The sequence below is a fragment of the Pelophylax lessonae genome (genome assembly GCF_965119305.1).
Source record: "Pelophylax lessonae genome assembly, chromosome: 4".
Lineage (NCBI taxonomy): Eukaryota > Metazoa > Chordata > Amphibia > Anura > Ranidae > Pelophylax > Pelophylax lessonae.
The window spans coordinates 166,676,595-166,693,869 of NC_138771.1; the positions used below are offsets into that span (position 1 = coordinate 166,676,595).

Here is a 17,275-nt window from a genome sequence, read left to right on the forward strand (position 1 = left end):
AGAGAGAATCAGCTCATCTCTTAGCTTTGATAGGCGCTCTAACTTCTATTACAGGTTACAGTGAGTATATATCCAACTTGCAGTATCACTTTTAGAGTATTCATTGTCACAGGACAGGTTCACTTTAAGAAGAAACCACATTTTTTTATATTAGAATGCATACTGTAGATTAAATAAACATGCACACACATACAATTAATAAATAAATAAATAATACATCATATTTTTCTTTTTCTCAAAACTGCATTTTAATTTATAAAGTTGCTACAAGAAATTTTAATATTTTACTACCCCTCCAAAAGCCTATTGTTAAATTATTATTAACCGATAACATTGCAGTCACAGTTCATTAGCAGGAAGGACTGTTCGTTCAAACATGTTTTATTAAGACAGGTGCACCATGAATGTGTGTGTGTGTTTTGTCAGTTACATAATCTCTGTTGCAGATCTGTAATCTGGCACTGCAACGTGAAGCCTGCTACAAGTGCATAACTAATTCTATGTACTAAGTATTCTTATTTCATTCTTCAAACTGTAAAGTGGGATCAAAATGTAAGAGTCATACTAACACCATTCAGGATGGAATCTCTTAGTAAATGATATCAGGAACAGGGCTTATTTTTACTGACTGTGAGTTGTAAGTACTGGCAATGAGACTTGGATCTGAAATGAATGTTACAGATCCTTTCATATGCTGCCCTGCACAGCCTTTCTCATCATCAGGATCCATGGCTACTTATCTGAGAGACAGAAGTTGTTTGTTGCTCAAGGAACCCTTAGAAACCTCTGGAGTTCTTTGAGCAATGAACAATTTATGTCTCTCAGATAACTAAGTAACCATATATGACAATGATGTTTCTATCTATCTTCTTCTTCCTATTGACCACCAATGCTCGGATCATTCTCATCATTGACCACCAATGCTTGGATAATTCTTACCATTGACCACTAATGTAAGCATCATTATTTACATTGGCTACCAGTGTAAGAGGAACCTTCTGCCAATGACCACGAATGTAGGGTGCTTCATACCCCTCTGATCATTGATCCAAGATTATCCTACCCCACTGATTGCCAATGCAAGTGAGCATTTCACTGACATTTATGTAAGGGAGCACTTTTCTATGGACCACCAATATATGTGGCATTCTTACCACTGGCCAACAATGTATGTAGCATTTTTCCCACTGAGCACCAGTGTAAAGGGGACTTTCCCCCAATGACCACTAACGAAGAGTTGCTGATCACTGATTCAAGAGTTCCTTTTCTCCACTGAATTCCAATGTTAGGAAGCATTACATTGACCACTAATGTAAGGGTGCACGTTCCATGGACCACCAATTGTCACTTTACACCAGACTGCCCTCCAATCAGATCCAGGGATCCAGGCAGATGGAGGGGAACAGATCCCCTTCCATTTGTTTTTGCCAGATCAGATCAGATTGGAGGTAGGCGGTATAAACATACACAAGTCCGCCTCTCCAAAGGGGAGAACGGAGAGGCCAATCCGGTCTGCCTGAGAAACAGACAGGTGGACCCAATCGGACCGCTTGTGTAAAAGGGGCCAAGGTAGAACTTTTCCATGGCCCACCAATATACAGAGCATTTTTACTAACTCTCATTCTTTCTGAATGCCAATGTAGGAGAGCATGTCGTTGACTACTAATGTAAGGGGGCACTTTTCCATGGACCACTAATGCAAGAAAACACAATTTAACAATCTGCATTTCTTTTCAGGGCATTATTATTTATTTATTTTTATTCTTTTTTATTATTACTTAAAATAATTGTGTCCTACAGAGCAGACCTGGGAATTTAAATATGTTAAGTACACAACATTCCTTATTTTTTATATTTATTCCTATAACTTAACACACGGTCAATGCCAATGTACCCTGAGTTTTATATATGCAGTTTATATATTAATTACTAGCAGCTGTTCCCTGAGATCTAAAAGTTATTTCAATGATCCATGATAAAAAAAACAGGTTGAGAAAGGCTGGCTGATTATTTGAAGAGGCAATGGTGAGCACAGGGGTGGGATGGGGGTTTCAGTGCTCGACTTTCAACTTGCATGTTGAAATGCCCCACATTGTGACACCTGGAAATGCTTGGGAAATGAAATGTAAATACAGTATAGACTTAGGATTCCTGCATTTCATTTAGTTTGCCAGATTACTTGCTTTTTAGCAATGACACGATTACTTTCATTTCCCTTAACTGTGAAATAAATGAAACAAACAAAACCATTTGTCATTAGGTATATTGCAGGCAAGAGCTTTTCCTGTAGAAATGTCTTATCTTCCCTCTTGTCATGTGCCATGGGGTGAGAGTGTTTGGCCACACTTCCTTGGTTGTGAAATCCATGTGGGATTTTTACCAGGTGACATTCACTCAAACTAAAACCGGTGACAGGAAAATCTTATAACTGTCATATTCTAAAGGCAGGGTCACACAAGAGCTTCTTATGCCTGTGATTTCACAGGTGCAGCCCTGTTGTTGGAGGAGGGCTTTTCCCAAATAATACTGAGTAGGGGCAATTCAATAAGACATTTGTGACACATTTAGGGTAGTGTGTACATAGTCAGAAGCCTTAAGCCAAATTAATGCGTAATCTGTATAATTTACATTGTTAAAACCGACACATGCGACAAAGTTATTTTTGCAACACTTTTACTGTATGGCACTATTGCTGCCACAAACTCATAAAGAAATAACACCAATATTGGTGATAAGGAAAGCAGAGGCAAATAAGACCTTCTTCTTTCTCCACATGGAATAAATTGTTGATTGTGTGGCATATGTAATCATTGGGGTTGGTTTACTAAAACCGGAGAGTGCAAAATCTGGTGCATCTCTGCACAGAAACCAATCAGCTTCCAGTTTTTGTTTTTTTGCTTGGTCAAAGCTTAATTGTACATTGAAGTTAGAAGTTGATTGGCTACCATGCACAGCTGCACCAGATTTTGCACTCTCCAGTTTTAGTAAATCAACCCCTGTGTGTTGCATCTTTGAGACAATTCTGAAACACAATGTCTGAAAATGATATTTGATATGTTTCCATTGCTCCCCCAACCTTTTCACATACTGTACGTTCTCTGCCTATAGAACTCCAACACTTTACACACCCATATGCACATACATGCCGCTGTTGCAATTTCTACCATTCGTCGCACTACTGTGATAAAAGTTTCTATTGAGTAGCAATTACACTGTTTATAAATTCCAGGTAGGGTGCCCAGATCAGGACAAGGTCCCACAGAATCTTTTTATATTAGTGTTTTTTTCTTAATTGGGAATCATGATGGGCAGTTTGCTGATGAGTGTTGTCTCATTTCAGCGAGAAATACTCTGACCCTGTCACCCATGCAGCATTATATTAAAAAAGAATAGCGCGCAAATGCAAAAGAAATAACGACCAAATCTGAAGACAATCCATAAATAAAAATGGGGGTTTGGTCCCACCATATGGCCATATCGTGCTCAAGCCCACTACTGCGTCAAAGTACCCCATTATCAGTGGGTCCTACTCTATCCATGAAAAAGAGATGAATCCAGCCTTTCTAACCCTTGGAGATAATACTCCTTGCTGGGAAGGATGTGCAAATGCACTACAAGGGACTCCTCCTATATCCACTTGATGGTGGACACTGATTGAGTACAGGTGTGTGTGGGGGGGGGGTGGGGAGGGTTGCTCAACCTCGATGCAGCATTGTTTGAGGAAGAAATCCTCTCACCTGGCAGGCTACAAGTACAAAATCATTAGAAGGGAACACTCTTATGTGACAGAGTCCTTAAAGTAAACCTGTCATAAAGAAATATGGAGGCTTCCATTGCTGACCACTTTTTTGCCTGGCTCCTATGACAACCTTCTGGCATTAGTACTTGCTGAGTCACTTGGAACAGCTATGCAGATCAGAAAAGTCTGAAGTCCTTATCTGCATAGTTGTTGCAGGTCAGTTAATCAAAGAACTGAAGCAAGGAAGTCAGTGTGATAGCCAAGCAACTAGCATTTTCAAAAAGAGATGTCAGAAGCTGCACTCCCCACTCTCTTTAAAAATTCCACTTGCTCCATTTGCACTCTCAGTCAACTGCAAGTCGAGCTAAATACATGTGATTGGCAATGTATTGTACAGCCAGAAGGTTTTACATCAACAGTGGAGCTTAACTCCTTTTAATGCAGAAAAGGAAAGGCTGATTAGGGGGTGGGGAACAAGGGAGTATTATTTTCACCACCATCACTGCTGTATGGACCCGAATGTAAGAGAGCCTTCTTTGTGGATGGGCATACATTTCAGCAGTATATGGTCACTACACACAGCATCTATTTAAAGCTACCCATACACTATACCAGTGATGGCGAACCTTGGCACCCCAGATGTTTTGGAACTATATTTCCCATGATGCTCAACTACACTGCAAAGTGCATAAGCATCATGGGAAATGTAGTTCCAAAACATCTGGGGTGCCAAGGTTCACCATCACTGCACTCTACAATATCACTGTGAAATCTAAAAATCTTCTTTAGAGCTAACATCAATTATGTAGCAAAAGCATCTGCTTGATTGCATACTGATTGAATGGATTGTTTAGGTATGTCCTTATATTATTTAGTTTGGTACAGAGATTGTAGAACTTGTTTGTATAGTGTATGGCCAGCCTTAGAGGCCACTATACCAAAGGGATCATTCAACCCTACCCTGCGTTCACTTTAAAACACCCAATAAGAGATGAGCAAAACCCTTAACACAAGGATAAAAATCACCCCTTCAAATCACAAACTGGACTTAAATGTGTTTTTTTAATAACTAAGTCTCTAAGTGTTAAACTGACTTCACCAATCTGATTTCACAACTTTTTTAAGGAGGGAAAATAATCACAACTATGTCTACAGTACATTACATGAGGATATATGTGCCTAGCCATAATGGCTGACTCATCATTCTATCTAATAACTGCTGCTTGTTATTATCCAGCCAAGGACCACTGAGCTCTGATTGTTCTCTACGCCAAGAGCTATCAATTCTTTGCTTAGAACCAATCAGATTACTAGAAGAACAGAGCTGGCACTTATCAAAGATTACAGTTAAACATCCCAGTGATCTTTCACCTCAAACAACCAATCAGGTTACTGGAAGAACAGAGCTATTGCTCATCTAAGATTACAATAAAACATTCCAGTGATCCTTCACCTCAAACAACCCATCAGGTTCCTGAAAGAACAGAGCTGTCAGTTATCTAAGATTATTATAACACATCTCAGTGATCTTTCAGCTCAAACAACCAATCAGGTAACTGGAAGAACAGACCTGTCACTTATCTAAGAATATTATAACACCTCCCAGTGATCTTTCAGCTCAAACAGCCAATCAGGCTACTGGAAAAGCAAAACTGTAACTTATCTAAGATTACAGTAAAACATCCCAGTGATCTTTCACCCCAAACAAACAATCAGGTGAGTGGATGAACAGACTTGCCACTTATCTAAGATTACATTAAAACATCCCAGTGATCCTTCACCTCAAACAACCAATCAGGTTCATGGAAGAACAGACCTGTCACTTATCTAAGATTATTATAACACATCCCAGTGATCTTTCAGCTCAAACCAATCAGGTTACTGGAAAAGCAAAGCTGTCACCTATCTAAGATTACAGTAAAACATCCCAGTGATCCTTCACCTCAAACATCCAATCAGGTAGTGTGAAGAACAGAGTTGTCACTTATCTAAGATTACAGTAAAACATCCCAGTGATCCTTCACCTCAAACATCCAATCAGGTAACTGGAAGAACAGAGTTATCACTTATCCAAGATAGCAAGATAGTGATCCTGCATCTCAAACAACCAATCAAGATCCTGGAAGAACAGATCTGTCACTTATCTAAGATTACAGTAAAACATTCCAGTGATCTGTCACTTCAAACAACCAATCAGGTTACTGGAAGAACAGAGCTGTCACCTATCAAAGATAATAGTAAAACATTCCAGTGATCTGTCACTTCAAACAACCAATCAGGATCCTGGAAGAACAGATCTGTCTCCTATCTAAGATTACAGTAAAACATTCCAGTGATCTGTCACTTCAAACAACCAATCCGGTTACTGGAAGAACAGAGCTGTCACCTATCAAAGATAATAGTAAAACATTCCAGTGATCTGTCACTTCAAACAACCAATCAGGTTACTGGAAGAACAGAGCTGTCACCTATCTAAGATAATAGTAACACATCCCAGTGATCTTTTGCTTAAAACAACCAATCAGGTTAAAAAGGAATGAATGTCTTTAAAAATGTGAATCCCAACAGAAAAATACAAGTTAATTGGGTATGTATATTATATAATCATTTTACTAAACTCACTCCTTGGAGTAAAGTGCAGAAGAAGTTGCCATGATCTTAGAATTTCCCATCACTCAGCAACACTGCGAATCTTCCACCTGCTGTGACATGTGGAAAAAGTCATAAACTGAACTGCTGCAATATTGCCATTCACTAACTTAAGCAGAGTGCATTGTTAGAATATCACTCAATGTATGTTTCTTGTCAATGCAGAATAATCCTTTTATAGGTATATCATTGCTAAATCTGCAAATTTGTTTTTTAACAAGAAAATGCTGTATTTAGAATCTAAAATGTATATTCATATATTCATAGTCTATTCTGTATTGATTTGATTATATTTAGCTTATTTAAATTCACTTGCTAGTCTATATTTATAGTGAGATATTATGCCACCGGTTATTTATCTTTGCTCCATGTGCATGGATTTTACTATTGCCGCTCAGATCAATGTCGAAATAAAATGCAATGTGAGCATTTAGCCCCCTGATCACAATAACCTACAACATCAACATGTCACAGCAGCCTTGTCACAGGAGCTTGTGCTCTGTCATCCCCTGACCACATCATAAAACTTGGGTGACATTACTAGCCACAGCCCGTCCATGTGTCACTCAGAACACAATGTTCTAGGAAGCAGATCCTCCAAGCACACCCACTGACACAGTCTGGAAATGAAGATTTGAATAATACATGCGCATCAGAATAGAAAGCAAAGGATTGCATTGAATTTATTACAGCAATCTATGCAATTAGAACAGATCCCCCAACTGGCTCATGCATCAGTGTGCAAAGAAGCTTCCAGCAATTAATCCACAGTACTGTTCTATTAGCTGAACAAATAATAATAATAATAAAAAAAAATCAACATACAGCAAATACAATGGTGGTTCAAGTGACAAGCGACTCTAATGCCAAGCAGAGCCATGTACCTGGGGTAGCAGAGGTGATTGGGTTTTTCCATGTGACATAAGCCAATGCATGGCTCTTCAGCTGCTCCTGCCATCCACTGCTGATCCACAAGTGTACTCCATCCAAAATAAACCAATCAGCTCATCAGAAGATCTCCACCTGCGATCCCCCTGATGTGTACAGTCCCCAAGTGATCATCCTTTCTACAAGCCCCAGCAAAAGAACCTGAGCAGCAGCCAACTCCAGATGACCTGAGCAAAGTGTAATTCCCAAACCCAAGGAGGAAAAAGCCGTGAAATAATCCAAGCGAGACGAATGCCCCCTTCACTGAGCCATCCGGAGAGCCGATCTTCTGCTGACAGACACTTTCCAAGCTGTGCAGTGTGTGCGATCAGCAGCCAAGTGGACGGATCCCCGACGGGTCCTCCACCTAATTCCGTGATCGTCAGCACACACGTCAGTGGAGGAGGTCACAGAGCTCCTGTGTGTCTCTCTCACCACAAGAATCCGCTCTACACCGGCTCTGCACCAGCAGATATTTCCCCAAACTCTGCTAGATGGGGGAGGAGGGAACCATAGCAAGCATCGCATAGTGGGCTTCAAGTGGATCAAAATCATCTTCTTCACTGCCAGGGGATGTGGCATGTTCTATTCAAGGCAGCCACTCTACAGCCTGACAATCGGGGTGAAGACTTAGGGCTATTGTATCCCACTGAAAAGCCACTGGATACAATGCCATGGAAACTGAGCTTTCCAGTACAAGAATCTTCCTACCTGAGCCCCCATGTCAATGGCTGCCTCTTCTCACTCAGTTCCTCAATGTTTAAAACTCATCTAGTAATGTCCAAACTTTCTTAGTTGGTGATGCACCAGCTAAAGTCATACATTTCAATGTTTAGTTTTTAGTATCTTGGTGTAAGGATTGGTACTCATCCAGGAAAGTATTTCCCTTGTTGGTGATGAACCAGCTAAAGTCATACATGAACCTAATTTCAATGTTTAGCTCTTTTCTTGGTTTAAGGATTGATACTCATCCAGTAAAGTCTTTTCCCTTGTTGGTGATGCACCAGCTAAAGTTATACATGAACCTAAATTCAATGTTTAGCTCTTATTAGTATCTTGGTTTAAGGATTGGTACTCATCCAGTAAAGTATTTTCCCTTGTTGGTGATGCACCAGCAAAAGCCATAGGTGATCCTCATTTCAATGTTTAGCTCTATCTTGGTGTAAGGATTGATACTCATCCAGTAAAGTATTTTCCCCTTGTTGGTAATGAACCAGCTAAAGTATACATGAACCTAATTCCAATGTTTAGCTCTTATCTTGGTTTAAGGATTAGTACTCATCCAGTAAAGTCTTTTCCCTTGTTGGTGATGCGCCAGCTAAAGTCATACATGAACCTAAATTCAATGTTTAGCTCTTATTAGTATCTTGGTTTAAGGATTGGTACTCATCCAGTAAAGTCTTTTCCCTTGTTGGTGATGCACCAGCTAAAGTCATACATGAACCTAAATTCAATGTTTAGCTCTTATTAGTATCTTGGTTTAAGGATTGGTACTCATCCAGTAAAGTCGTTTCCCTTGTTGGTGATGCACCAGCAAAAGCCATGCATGATCCTCATTTCAATGTTTAGCTCTATCTTGGTGTAAGGATTGATACTCATCCAATAAAGTATTTTCCTTGTTGGTGATGCACCAGCAAAAGTCATACATGAACCTAATGTTAATGTTTAGCTCTTACTAGTATTTTGGTTTAAGGATTGGTACCCAACCAGTAAAGTATTTTCCCTTGTTGGAGATGCACCAGCTAAGGTCATGCATGAACCTGATTTCAATGTTTAGCTCTTATTAGTATCTTGGTGTAAGGATTGATACCCATCCAATAAAGTCTTCCCTTGTTGGTGATGCACCAGCTAAAGTCATACATAAACCTAATTTCAATAGCTAGCTCTTATTAAAACCTTGGTGTAAGGATTTACACTTATCCAGTAAAGTATTTTCCTTTGTTGGAGATGCACCAGCTAAAATCATATATGAACCTAATTTCAATGACTAGCTCTTATTGGTATCTTGGTGTATAGATTGATATAAATCCAGTAAAGTATTTACCCTTGTTGGTGATGCACCAGCTGCAAATGAATATCATTTTAACAAACAAGTCTTCTTAGTTAGTGTTTCAAGGATTCATAGTTATCCAGTAAAGTCCAAACTTCCCCTTGTTGATGATGCACCAGCTAAAATCACACATGAACCTCATTTAAAGGGCTAGTTTCTATTAGTTTCCTGATGTAAGGATTAATTCTCATCCAGTAAGAAGTATTTTTCCTTGTTGGTTATGCACCAGCTAAATTCATAAATTAACCTAATTTCACTGGTTAGCTCTTAGTTTCTTGATGTCAGGTTTGATACCCCTACAGTAAAGTATTTCCCTATGTTGGTGATGCACCAGCTAAAGTCATAAATCAACCTCATTTCAATGGCTAGCTCTTATTTGTTGCTTGATTTGATATTTGATACTTATCCAGTAAAGTCCTTTCCCTTGTTTGTGAATGCACTATCTACAGTCATAAATGAACACTGTTTTAATGGATGACTTTATAGTTACTTATGGTTCAAGGCTTGATACTCATCCAGTAAAGTCCAACACTCCCCTTGTTGGTGATGCACTAGCTAAAGTCAGGGAAAAAACATCATTTCCATAGCTAGCTCCTATTAGTATGTTGGTGTAAGGTTTGACACTCATTCAGTTTTTTCCCTTGTTTGTGAATGCACCTGCTACATCATTTTAACTAATGAGACTTCCTAGTGAAACTACTTAGTGGTTCAAGAATTGATACTCATCCAATAAAGTCCATTGTTGGTGAATGCACTAGCTACTTTAAAAAATAAACCTAATTTCAATGGCTAGCTAGCGCTTATTAGTATCTTGGTGTAAGGTTTGATACTCATCCAGTAAAGTATTTTCTCTTGTTGACAGTGCACCAGCTACAATAATAAATAAACCTAATTTTATTGTTTAGCTCTTATTCGTTTCTTGGTGTAAGGTTTGATACTCATCCAGTAGTCTTTTCCCCCAGCTGGTGGATGCACCAGCTACAAATGAACATCATTTAACTGTTTTCTTACTTAGAGGTTCAAGGATTGATACTAAAGTCCAAAGTTTTTCTTGTTGATGGATGCACCAGTTACAGTCAAAAATGAGCCTCATTTCAATGGCTAGCTCTTATTAGTTGCTTGCTTCAAGGTTTGACATTCATCCAGTAAAGTCCTTTTCCTTGTTGGTGAATACACCAGCTTCAGTCATAAATGAACCTCGCTTCAATGGCTGGCTCTTCCAAATTTCTTATCTAGTAAACTTGTCCTTGATGGTGACTACACCAGCTACACATATAAATTAACATTTTAAAGGCTGGCTCTTCTTAGTTGTTTAGTGGTTCAAACGTTGATACTCATCTAGTAAAGTCCCAGGTTTCCCTTGGTGGGAAACTACACTAGTCATGGTCATATTTGAAGGACTTTCTCTTCTTGGTTATTCACTGGTTGAAATTGAAACTTTCCCCTGTTATTCATGCACCAGCTACAATCATTAATGATCCTTATTTCAATGGTTGGCTTTTCTTTTTTACTAGATTCAAGGTTTGATACTCATCATGTAAAGACCAAACTTTCTCTTGTTGGGTATGCACCAGCTACACTCATTATTGAGCCTTACTTTAATGGTTGATTGTTCTTTTTTGCTTGATTCAAGGTTTGATACTCATCATGTAAAGACCAAACTTTCTCTTGTTGGTTATGCACCAGCTACAGTCAGTAATGAGCCTTATTTCAATGGCTGGTTGTTTGATTTTTGCTAGACTCAATGTCTGATACTCATCCAATAAAGACCAAACTTTCCCTTGTTGCTGATGCACCAGCTAGAGTCATGAATGAACCTAATTTTAATGGCTGTCTATTCTTAGTTGAATAGTTCATTATAATGTGATACTCATCCAGAAATGTCCAAATTTCCCCTTGTTGGTGCCTGCACCAGTTACACTCATAAATTAATTTATACTTCTTCCCTTATCATTTACAGTAAACAGAGCTGCTATGAGGAACTCACTTTTATAAAGGTCTAACTTCCCCACATCTAATAACTCCCTTGTCCTTAGAGCACCCTACCTATACACATCTTCTTTCATGCATCCCACAATTACTCCCTTGTTTCTCAAGGTTACAAAGCAATAACCAATCTTTGGGTATAAGACATCCCACTCTGAGACATAAGGCTACATATCAACTTGATCAAGCATAGTCCTGACATCCGACATATAAGATATATAGCAGCACTGATCAGAAGCAATCAGGAAGCTCAGGCTGGCAGGGATAACACTGGGTCAGGGACATTGCCCCTAACCCACCACTCAGTTTCTAGCTGTCACATCACTAAAGCAGCTTCAAAGTGATTGAATACATTTGATTGGCTGTTCTTGACAACAAATAACAGAAAGACAAAATACATGTCCAAATCATGAATCTGATTTCTAAATGTAATGTTTATTAGGCTTCCATACTGCTATGCTATTATAGGCTAGCTGCCATTATTGTACCATCCAACAATGAAGATTCAGAGACGCTTGTTCACACTACACATATAACCCGACAATTGGCAATAATAATACAATATGCCCTGATAAGCACAATCGTTCCTGAAAACATAATAACACACGGTTCCAAAAGGCATATACTTAGTAAAAAAAAAATAGAACAGAACAAGAACATATCCTTCTAAAGACAGATAAAGGCGTTTTGTGTACATGACATGACACAATGACACTTCTATCATAATACAGAATCTATAGATTAAACACAATTCTTTGCAGATCTGGATGGCAGTTCGTGTTTATTAATACTTGACTATAAACTGCATAGCAAACAACGCACACAACAAGCACACATAGTAACAAGAATACACAGAAGATAAACATAAAAGACAAACACTCCAAGGAGCAGCAACAACACTGTGATCACACGCTGGATTTATACGGCTACTTGAGACAATGTAACAGGGGGTGATCACAATGACAGGGATCTAGTGGCCCTGGTGGTGATCGTATGATTTTCGTCAACCATTTTAGCTAAACTAAGGAAACTGTGCCTCTCATTTGCTGTGTCAGCTCCTTTGCACATGCGTATGAGCCAGTTTTATGGCAGCTATTTGTGTATTCTGCCAATACAGCTGGGCGCCTGCAGTACAGCACAGGGTTAACAATGTACCTGGCACACAGCACACAGCCCTGCCTGGGGACTCATTAAGCTCTTCTGCATTGCTAAAGCAACAGGGAGTTGGGCTCTTGTCGCATTTCTTGTCCCTGATGCCATTGACAATCATGTGCCTCCCACTACACACAGTCTAGGGGGACTCTACACCTCCATATGTCCAAGGAAACACACACTGCACCAGAATCTCTGCAGAACTACAATCACCAGCATGCCCTGCAGCCCTGTGCGCTGACCAGCACATCTGAAATGAAAACTGGAAAGTAGATCTTACAACAAGAAGAAAAATGTTTTATTATACTGCAGTTTACCGGTACATTGACGGGGTGGCTGCTTTAGTTTTCTGCAAGTACATAAAATACCAGTATATCTTTCAGAAATCAGTTGTTCTTGTGACTTCTTTCTAGAAATCTCACTGTTACCAGCCTTTCCAGTTCCCTTCTGTGAACTACAAAACACCCCCTCATGTTATAGAGATAAGGCAAGGTGGCTCCATTCGTTTTTCTGCAAACACAGAAAAAATCCAATTGTCTCTGCCAGGAATCTGGTGTTCTTGTTATTTCCTGCGAATTTAACTGAAGTCTTAATGTTATCAACCTTTCCACTTCCCTTCTGTGAACTACAGAACACCCCCTCCCATGTCATAGAGATCAGGAGAGGTGGCTCCATTCGTTTTTCTGCAAGCACAGAAAAAATCCAATTGTCCCTGCCAGGAACCTGGTGTTCTTGTTATTTCCTGCGAATTTAACTGAAGTCTTAATGATAGCCTTCCCAGTTTCCCTTCTGTGAACTACAGAACCTTACAGAGATCAGGAGAGGTGGCTCCATTCGTTTTTCTGCAAGCACAGAAAAAATCCAGTTGTCCCTGCCAGGAACCTGGTGTTCTTGTTATTTCCTGCGAATTTAACTGAAGTCTTAATGTTATCAGCCTTCCAAGTTCCCTTCTGTGAGCTACAGAACACCCCCTCCCATTTTATAGAGATCAGGAGAGGTGGCTTCATTCGTTTTTCAGCAAGCACAGAAAAAATCCAGTTGTCCCTGCCAGGAACCTGGTGTTCTTGTTATTTCCTGCAAATTTAACTGAAGTTTTAATGTTATCGACCTTCCCAGTTCCTTTGGGGGCACTACAGAACACCACCCTGTGTTTAGGAGAGGGGGAGGTGTTTGTAGCCCAAAATGACAGTGTTGCTCCTCCATTGATACAGTACAGTAAGTGAGGGGATGTCACCCTAGGAGAGGATCTGTGTTACTGGCTGCATCACAAGGTGAAAGTAAAAGAGAAACAGCCTGAAAAGGGTAAACTAATGACGTTACCACATCTAAGGACTGGTAAATGGAAAAATTTTACATTTTCTTGTTCCTGGGTTTAGAAACACTTTAACTTTTAGAATAACAAAGCACCATGGAATTACCCAAGCATAAAACAAAGCACCCAGGATTATTCCAAACATCAAACAAAGCACCCTGGATCAATCCAAACATAAAACTCAACACCCAGGATTATTCCATATAAGATTGCTTTTAACTATTCCCTATCCAAATGTTACAACTTGATACAAATGAAGGTTATACAGATTTATGTACAATTCACAGGAATATATACCTTGGGGTTGATTTACTAAAGACAAACAGGCTGCTTACTTTCCAAGAGAAGCTGCTCTTTGCAAGTGAATTTTCCCCTAGCTTAGTGAACCTGGTGAAAATTAACTTTGCAATGAATACCCAATCAAGTGCAAGAAAACAGCAAAATAAAATTTTTGCTTGCACATGATTGGATGATGAAAGTCAGCAGATCCTCAACCCATTCACTAAGCCCTGGAGAAAATTCCCTTGCTAAGTGAACAGTATGTTTGCCTTCAGTAAACCAACCCCACCTATGTTTTGTATAAAAATAGTGCTGCTGGATTAATCCAAGCATAAAACTCAACACCCAGGATTATTCCAGACAAGGTTGTTTTTAACTATTCCCTATCCAAATGCTACAACCTGATGCAAATAAGGGTTATATGGTTATGTACAATGCACAGGAATGGACACCTTGAGGTTGATTCACTAAAGCAAACAGGTTGCTTACTTTCTAAGGGAAGCTGCTCTTTGCTAGGGAATTTTCCCCTAGTTTAGTGATCCTGGTAAAAATGAACTTTGCAATGAATACTAAATCAAGGACAAAAAAACATCAAAATAAATTTTTTGCTTGCACATGATTGGACGGTGAAAGTCAACAGATCCTCACTCCATTCATTCTCTGTAGAAAATTCCCATGCTAAGTGAACAGTCTGTTTGCCTTCGGTAATGCAACCCCCTTATGTTTTGCATAAAAATAGTGCTGGGTTAATCCAAGCATAAAACTCAACACCCAGGATTATTCCAGACAAGGTTGTTTTTAACTATTCCCTATCCAGGTGCAAATGAAGGTTATATGGTTATGTACAATGCACAGGAATAGATACATTGGGGCTCATTCACTAAAGGCAAACAGGTTGCTTACTTTCCAAGGGAAGCTGCTCTTTGCAAGGGAATTTTCTCCTAGCTTAGTGATCCTGATAAAAATGGACTTTGCAATAAATACCCAATCAAGTGCATGAAAAACAACATGTTTGCTTGCACATGATTGGACGATGAAAGTCAGCAGATCATCACCTCATTCACTAAGCTCTGGAGAAAATTCCCTTGCTAAGTGAACAGTCTGTTTGCCTTCAGTAAACCAACCCCACTTATGTTTTGTATAAAAATAGGAGTTGTGTCTGAGCACACAACTCCAAGCATGTGTGTATGTATAGTCCCAGGGCTGGCAGTGACAGTTCTCAGCCTAGGACTGCCATGTCAGTGGAGGGATCATGATAGTCCTCCGCATGGACTTTACACACTGACAAGTCTGCTGGAGGAAAAAATCATCCCACCATCACACCGCTTCTATTTCTTGTTTCATTCGCTAAAACACCTCCTGAGACAACAAATGAAAGTGAAAGCGAAGACCTACCTTGTACGGTTCGTTTTTTTCCCATGACAAACTATCCGGTGTGTCGGTGTAGCAGGCGGTGGCGGTGACAGTGACAGTGTGGAGACACACACACACACACACACACACACAGTCACACACACAGCAGCGCCTGCCTTCTCTCTGCCTTCTCCCTGCCTTTGTAACTTTTAAAGTGATTTTCCACTTCGAGTCAAATACAAGTTGCGAGTCATTTCGAAAGAACGTCACATGGCCTGCAAGAGACAAGCGACAGATCCCCAGCCCAGCACTTCCTAGAAGCCCCGATCTGATAAGGATCTGGTGTGATCCAGCACAGACACGTCGGATCGCACACACACACACACTGCTGTCTGCCTTACCCGGGTGAAGTTTATTGTCGGCACCTTAGAGATGATCGGCGGCAGTCCTCTGTCTGGTGTGTGCAGTGCAGCTCCTTCCAACATGGCATCCACCTAGATCAGCACATGCACCGACTGTCTGCTACACAATTTTCACACAACTCCCTCCATGACCTTTACAGCACTTGCAAAATTTCTGAGCCAATTAAAGAGTGTTTGTCAGCTAAGCCTCCTCCACCCATGCCTATTGATAGCCTGCCCTGATCCCAGCACTGTCACTGGGCATGTGACATATGACAGTCATGGTGGCACCGCCACTGTCATTGTCTCTGCCATGGCTGCTAGCTATTTTGCTTGGGTTGATTTTTTTTTTTTTTTCTTTGACAGGTTGTGACCAAAGGAGAAAACTTGGATTAGGTTTCCTTCATCAGTTAATAAAGTGTAATTATTATTATTATTATACAGGATTTAGTGCCGGTTCACAATTCTGCGATCACAGAGATCGCATGTAATTCGGAGTGCATTGCTCCTAAGTGCCGATTCACACTTGTGCGGCTGCGGAGATCGCATTTGATTCGAAGCGCACTGCTCCTTCATTACACGCGATCTCATGTGCGGTGCAAATTTCAGCCATACACTTTGTATGGCTGAATTCGCACTGCTTCCGCACCAAAGACGCACAGGAGGCATTTTTTGAGCCGCATCGAAATCGGATCGCACAGTGGTTCACACTTGTGCGATCCGATTCTGTGCGTACTTGCAGATCGCACTGCGATATGCACAGGGCTGCCATCAGGGGGGGACAGCCCATACACATGTAAGGGGCCCAGGCGTCCAAGGGGCCCGGCTGCCCAGGCCCAACCAACAAGATCAAGTTGTTGCTGCTGTAGTAACTAGCAATTGCTAAAGCAGGGTGGCTGCAGGGTAAGCTGATGCAGCCGAAGGGATGTGTCTTTGCTGGATTGGATGACTCTTTGCTGAATATATGGAGTTGTCTTTTTGATGGATTGGATTCATTTTCACATAAGTTGTAAGAGTGTTAAAATAAAAGTGGGTGCACTGAAGGAGTCGGTGGGACGGCCGGCCCCGGGGAATGTTGGTTGTCAGGTCGGGAAGGGGCCCAGGCCTAAAGCTGTGCAAGGGGCCCCAATTTTTCTGATGGCTGCCCTGGATATGCAATCAAACTGGGGGTGTCGTTAACTTTTAATTGACACCCCCTGCGTATCGCATATGGCAGTGTGAACTGCCAGATGTGTGGATGCGATGTGGTAACACGCTGCATATTCTCACTAATGTGAAACGAGCCTAAAATTACATGCGATCTCTGTGTGGTGCAAATTCAGCCATACAGTTTGTATGGCTGAATTCGCACCGCAATCGCATAGTTGCCAACATTTGAAAAAAATTTCCAGGGACACTTTGCAGCACAGCTATCAATTACTTACCAC

General features: G+C 40.4%; 1 protein-coding gene across 3 annotated transcripts in view; it reads right to left on the reverse strand.

Moving 5' to 3' along the window:
- The window catches only part of SFMBT2 (Scm like with four mbt domains 2), a 315,888-nt gene extending 299,916 nt beyond the window's left edge, over positions 1-15,972 (reverse strand). For 2 of the 3 annotated variants that reach the window (XM_082254954.1, XM_082254952.1), the window contains exon 1: positions 7,273-8,100. The gene's annotated coding sequence lies outside the window, so the exon portion shown is untranslated. Of the gene's footprint in view, positions 1-7,272; positions 8,101-15,848 lie in introns of those variants that run through there. The other variant, XM_082254953.1, reaches the window with a different exon arrangement.
- Positions 15,973-17,275: the final 1,303 nt, after the last annotated feature.